Below are 6,811 nucleotides of genomic sequence, written 5' to 3'. Positions count from 1 at the left end.
GCGCCGTAATTACGCCGGTGCAAAACTCGTTGCTGAAGAGGCGACGTATCTAAAAGAAAAGATACAAGTGGCGGTTAGCCGCGAAACGGCGCAAAATTGGAAAAGCTAAACGGCGACGCATAGCTATGATCATGCGTAATATTTGAAAAGTTAATGGGGACAGGTACCCATGAAATCATTGTAACAATATTTACATAAACCTGTATAGAGCAGTCCAGATTTATACTTACAAATATGAAGCGGGAATTGTCCCACAACAGCTCCTGGTTTAACGGGCGGCGCGATGCTCAAACTCGCAGAGGCGGGAATATTCTCTTTTTCAAGCTGTATTTTCCGGGCAACTAGATTAGCTGGTGTAAGTAAAAATATAACGATTAGCGAACACAGAATTGATTTTCTACACAAAACTGCAGCGTTGAGACGGATATATATATATATATATATATATATATATATATATTCAAAAATGAATTTTCTGACAGTTAGCTAGCAGCTGTAAGTAAATATGAGTATTACACAAAAGTGAGAATCGACTGTATTTCAAGTGAACAGATACCTTTTCTATTCTTGAAACACCGGCGTAACGAGCTGCCGCGTCTTTTAGGCGCATCGGGTTTCGCTGAAGTTGCAGGGTTCTTGACATCTATGATCTCCACGTCTGAACCCAGCGTATCGCGTGGTTCGGGAACACACCAGTTTTCAGGCATATCGTCAGATGTCTCCGTGTCAGTATCTGTATGAGAAATTGCGCATAGTTCGTGTTTACATACAAAGGATTAAAGCAACTGATATAGTATAATATAGTTTTACGGTATAAACATATTTGCGGTGTAAATTAATATAGCAAGACTTATGCCGCTATATATTAATAATTCAGTATTATATTGGTGGCTACCGCTATTATTTGTTTTATTAATTTAATCATATATTTATTATGACATAATTTGTGTAATACAATAGTTAATAGATGCTATAGTTTTATGCCATAAACAGTATATATTAACATAGATAATATATATATATATTTAGCTTTCTTACATGTGATACATGAAAGATAAATATCTTTGTACCGTGTTACAATGACATTTTTCCCTATCTAAAAGCAAAAAGGTGCTCCTAATTACCCATGATGAGGTGAAGAGCAGGCCCATTATCGGCTAGCGGCTCCACGGCTTCAATGCGCTCATAATTCTGCGTTATGAAATTATTGCGCCAATCGGGCGACATACACGGCTCTTAAATAAGAAAGAATGCATGAATATATAATTAATATAATTTACTTATAATATAATGACACAATCAGAATGAGTCAATACTCTGTACATTATACGCGTATAATACCTAATTGTGTGCTTGCAAGAAGGGGGCTGCATTGCTCGCGAGGGTATTGTGCTTCCATCTTAAATAAATAGGGGATAAGTTTTATCTATAACTGCTCCGCCAATAAATACAGTTTAAAACTACGTTACAAAAATATGCGTTACAGGCATTGATAATATTAGACCGCAAATAAAACAGTAAACACTTACTTTTCAGAGAGTAGCGCAACTGTTCAGAGAGAAATTACCACCCACCGTGAACACACCTACAGGAAAACCGCATTATACGGCACCCGTGACTAATTGCTAGCACATGTCAGATAACAATGGTGGTTATGGCCCAGCCATAAGCCTTTCTATATTAATTATGTCCCACAAATATGGCTTATACAGTAAAAACTATATTATACATCGCTACTAAATATGCAGTTAGCTTCCAGTATAACACTAACTTATTAAACAAATAACATCCTTAATTATGGTTTAGAGATGCATAGTTAAATATAATTAAGCATTTGCGAATAATAAGACAAGTGTCTTATATACTTACATTTAGAATAGTCCTTCTTTTAGCCTAGTCTGGCTTCTGGTGGATGTCTGTTGTACTGTAGTGGGACAGTCAGCTGTATTTATCCTGAGTGTCAGAAAGCAACTCAGCTGTTAACACCCAGAAACACACCCAGTTACGCCACATCACACGCCTTCTGTTAACACCCAGAACACAGTCATACATGCAATTAATGCATGTATTAACTCAGTATTATACGCGTATAATGTACAGAGTATTGACTCATTCTGATTGTGTCATTATATTATAAGTAAATTATATTAATTATATATTCATGCATTCTTTCTTATTTAAGAGCCGTGTATGTCGCCCGATTGGCGCAATAATTTCATAACGCAGAATTATGAGCGCATTGAAGCCGTGGAGCCGCTAGCCGATAATGGGCCTGCTCTTCACCTCATCATGGGTAATTAGGAGCACCTTTTTGCTTTTAGATAGGGAAAAATGTCATTGTAACACGGTACAAAGATATTTATCTTTCATGTATCACATGTAAGAAAGCTAAATATATATATATATTATCTATGTTAATATATACTGTTTATGGCATAAAACTATAGCATCTATTAACTATTGTATTACACAAATTATGTCATAATAAATATATGATTAAATTAATAAAACAAATAATAGCGGTAGCCACCAATATAATACTGAATTATTAATATATAGCGGCATAAGTCTTGCTATATTAATTTACACCGCAAATATGTTTATACCGTAAAACTATATTATACTATATCAGTTGCTTTAATCCTTTGTATGTAAACACGAACTACGCGCAATTTCTCATACAGATACTGACACGGAGACATCTGACGATATGCCTGAAAACTGGTGTGTTCCCGAACCACGCGATACACTGGGTTCAGACGTGGAGATCATAGATGTCAAGAACCCTGCAACTTCAGCGAAACCCGATGCGCCTAAAAGACGCGGCAGCTCGTTACGCCGGTGTTTCAAGAATAGAAAAGGTATCTGTTCACTTGAAATACAGTCGATTCTCACTTTTGTGTAATACTCATATTTACTTACAGCTGCTAGCTAACTGTCAGAAAATTCATTTTTGAATATATATATATATTGTTTTCAGTATGGCCCCTTGGACAGGGAGATTAGAGCTTCGATCCGCAGGCATTGGCATATTGGCACTGACACCGCTGCCGCCTCATCACTATCGAAGCTACCTCATCAACACCGGAGCTCCTGCAACCCTCAACCTACTGTCTCCTCCCCCATAATCCTGTAGAATGTAAACCCGCAAGGGCAGGGTCCTCGCCCCTCTGTAACAGTCCGTCATTGTTAGTTTGTTTACTGTATGTGATATCTGTAACTTGTATGTAACCCCTTCTCATGTACAGCACCATGGAATCAATGGTGCTATATAAATAAATAATAATAATAATAATAATAATATATATATATATATATATATATATATATATATATCCGTCTCAACGCTGCAGTTTTGTGTAGAAAATCAATTCTGTGTTCGCTAATCGTTATATTTTTACTTACACCAGCTAATCTAGTTGCCCGGAAAATACAGCTTGAAAAAGAGAATATTCCCGCCTCTGCGAGTTTGAGCATCGCGCCGCCCGTTAAACCAGGAGCTGTTGTGGGACAATTCCCGCTTCATATTTGTAAGTATATATCTGGACTGCTCTATACAGGTTTATGTAAATATTGTTACAATGATTTCATGGGTACCTGTCCCCATTAACTTTTCAAATATTACGCATGATCATAGCTATGCGTCGCCGTTTAGCTTTTCCAATTTTGCGCCGTTTCGCGGCTAACCGCCACTTGTATCTTTTCTTTTAGATACGTCACCTCTTCAGCAACGAGTTTTGCACCGGCGTAATTACGGCGCTGAAGAGAATCAACCACAAAGAGCTAATACGGCGGTGCGAACAACATCTCTTTCGCCCATCTGTGTTGTGGATCGTGATGAATGCTACGCGGCACCAAAACAACCCGGGAATCCAAGCCCCAAGATTTCACATCAGAAATATACGAACGTTTCAAGAGAGAAACGTGCAGCGCAGAACGCTAGGCCCCGCATAACTCGGCCCGCCAATAGCACAGACGCCATACCACAAGTTACTCCTGAAAACAGAGAAATTGAACAGCTCTCCGAGGGTATGTGGTCACCCATAGAGCCCCTCAATATACCTGTGTGCCAGACTGTGCAATCTGCAGATACTGCTCTTGCAGGCTCTTCTAGCGTTTTTGCCCCTGTATTACCTCTAAAGAAACGCGCCGTATCCCGGCGCCGTGTAGGTAGAAAGCAAAAAGTTGCTATACATACACCTTACACAGGTTGTCCTTCGTGGGATGCTGACCATGTCAAAATGTTTACTGACATGTCTGCGCAGTACGCTCAAAGCAAACTCGCACAGATGGAACTAAAATCTTTCTGCGATACATATGAAAGACTGTTAAATGCATGTCCAACACCAGACATTACCGAGAAGCTGCGTGCTTTCAAACTAAATCACCCCTGATAAATCTAACTAAAGTCTTTTAAATCACATACAATGATTGTCATTTTTCATAATATGTGCGTGTTGTGTGTTGTGTGTATTTGTGTGTGTGTGTGTGAGTTCTGTATGTGTTGCGTGTTCTTTACAGAACCATAAACTTATAATAGCAAAATGTTGATGCCGACAGCCGCACACAGATGTATTTTTGCATTATTTCACAGTGCCTGATTAGTACCGGATGCATGGTTGGCTGAGAAGCGCCCGTGGGTGCAGAAGTGTTTGTGGCCCGCATATTAATAAAGTACAAAAAATCCCTGACCTATGTGGTCAGCATATTAATAAAGTGCAAAAACATGATAACATAAGTCCTAAATGACTAATAACCGCATATTAATAAAGTGCAAAAACATGATAACATAAGTCCTAAATGACTAATAATCGCATATTAATCATAAATAAGTCCTACATGTCTATTTCTTGTGTGTGTTGTATGTGTTGTGTGTGTGGGTTCTGTGTGTTTGTTGTGTGTGGGTTCTGTGTTGTGTGTGTGTGTGTGTGTGTGTGTGTTCGTGCCTGTCTGCCCGCGATTTTACACAAAAACATTAAAAGTCTGTATATGTTAGATGTCTTTGAATAAAAAGGAGTCAAATTATAGACAGCACAGGCCCCTGTAAAATTAATATGTGCTAAAATAATGTAGAATTAAAGAAAGCTGGAATAATATATGGGAATGTGTCACACCCTTTTGAGATATCAAAAATACTATATGTGTACAGCATATTAATAAAGTGGAAAAATCACTGACCTATGTGGACCGCATATTAATAAAGTGCAAAAATCCCTGACCTATGTGGTCAGCATATTAATAAAGTGCAAAAACATGATAACATAAGTCCTAAATGACTAATAACCGCATATTAATAAAGTGCAAAAAATCCCTGACCTATGTGGTCAGCATATTAATAAAGTGCAAAAACATGATAACATAAGTCCTAAATGACTAATAACTGCATATTAATAAAGTGCAAAAAATCCCTGACCTATGAAGTGCAAAAATCACTGACCTATGTGGCCCGCATATTAATAAAGTGCAAAAAATCATGTGTATTTGTTGTGTGTGTGTTGTTTGTGTGTGTGTGTCACATGTGTTGTATGTGTTCTGTATGTTGTGTGTGTGTGTATGTTTGTCGTGTGTGTTGTATGTGTTGTGTGTGTTTTGTATGTTATGTGTGTTTGTTGTGTGTGAGTTCTGTGTTGTGTGTGTGTGTTCGTGCCTGACCTATGTGGTCAGCATATTAATAAAGTGCAAAAACATGATAACATAAGTCCTAAATGACTAATAATCGCATATTAATCATAAATAAGTCCTAAATGTCTATTTCTTGTGTGTGTTGTATGTGTTGTGTGTGTGGGTTCTGTGTGTTTGTTGTGTGTGGGTTCTGTGTTGTGTGTTTGTGTGTGTGTGTGTTCGTGCCTGTCTGCCCGCGATTTTACACAAAAACATTAAAAGTCTGTATATGTTAGATGTCTTTGAATAAAAAGGAGTCAAATTATAGACAGCACAGGCCCCTGTAAAATTAATATGTGCTAAAATAATGTAGAATTAAAGAAAGCTGGAATAATATATGGGAATGTGTCACACCCTTTTGAGATATCAAAAATACTATATGTGTACAGCATATTAATAAAGTGGAAAAATCACTGACCTATGTGGACCGCATATTAATAAAGTGCAAAAATCCCTGACCTATGTGGTCAGCATATTAATAAAGTGCAAAAACATGATAACATAAGTCCTAAATGACTAATAACCGCATATTAATAAAGTGCAAAAAATCCCTGACCTATGACAAAAAGCTAATATAATATAAACCAAAGATATAAAAAGAATGCTGAATTTTTACTTAACAGGTTGCTGCAGAATAAAAATGTCACAGCATGGAATAATAATGCTGAATTTATTTTCAAAGGATATTAGTAAGGCCGCGAACCAATAAATGATTTTACAATATTGTGTTATAAATCCCTTATAAATGAGAATGTGTTATAAATATCATATAAAAGTTGTGAAATTAATGTGTGATAAAATAATGTAGAATTAAAGAACGCTGGAATAATATCTGCGGATGCGGCAGCGCTAAAAGTTGTACATTTGTTTCTTACGTGTTTTGGTGCAGCCAAGAAGATTTTTTTATGCAGATTTTATATAAAATGCTGGCGAAAATAGTTAATATTGGTGTATTTTCATACACTTATCAAAACTTTGGGTTTCTACATAATTTTCTATTTATATGGACTAATTAGCATTACTATTCAGTTGCATTCTGAGATATATATATTAATGTACACTCTGCACGCCATCATGCCTGAACAAAACAGAAATGTAGATTTTTTTGCGAATTTATTAAAAAGAAAAACTGAAATATCACACGGACATA

The 6,811-nt window shown here is 36.8% G+C and overlaps 1 long non-coding RNA gene across 1 annotated transcript; it reads right to left on the bottom strand.

Annotated features, from left to right (window-relative positions):
* Positions 1-249: 249 nt before the first annotated feature.
* Positions 250-1,369, bottom strand: LOC138667455 (uncharacterized). Its single transcript, XR_011318767.1, has 3 exons — positions 1,125-1,369; positions 557-733; positions 250-350 (listed from the first exon to the last, which is right to left on the bottom strand). It is a non-coding gene; the product is annotated as an uncharacterized lncRNA (long non-coding RNA).
* Between the last annotated feature and the right edge of the window lie 5,442 nt (positions 1,370-6,811).

This window comes from Ranitomeya imitator, chromosome 2 (assembly GCF_032444005.1).
Source record: "Ranitomeya imitator isolate aRanImi1 chromosome 2, aRanImi1.pri, whole genome shotgun sequence".
Taxonomy (NCBI): domain Eukaryota; kingdom Metazoa; phylum Chordata; class Amphibia; order Anura; family Dendrobatidae; genus Ranitomeya; species Ranitomeya imitator.
This window is presented reverse-complemented; position numbering and strand designations above follow the sequence as displayed.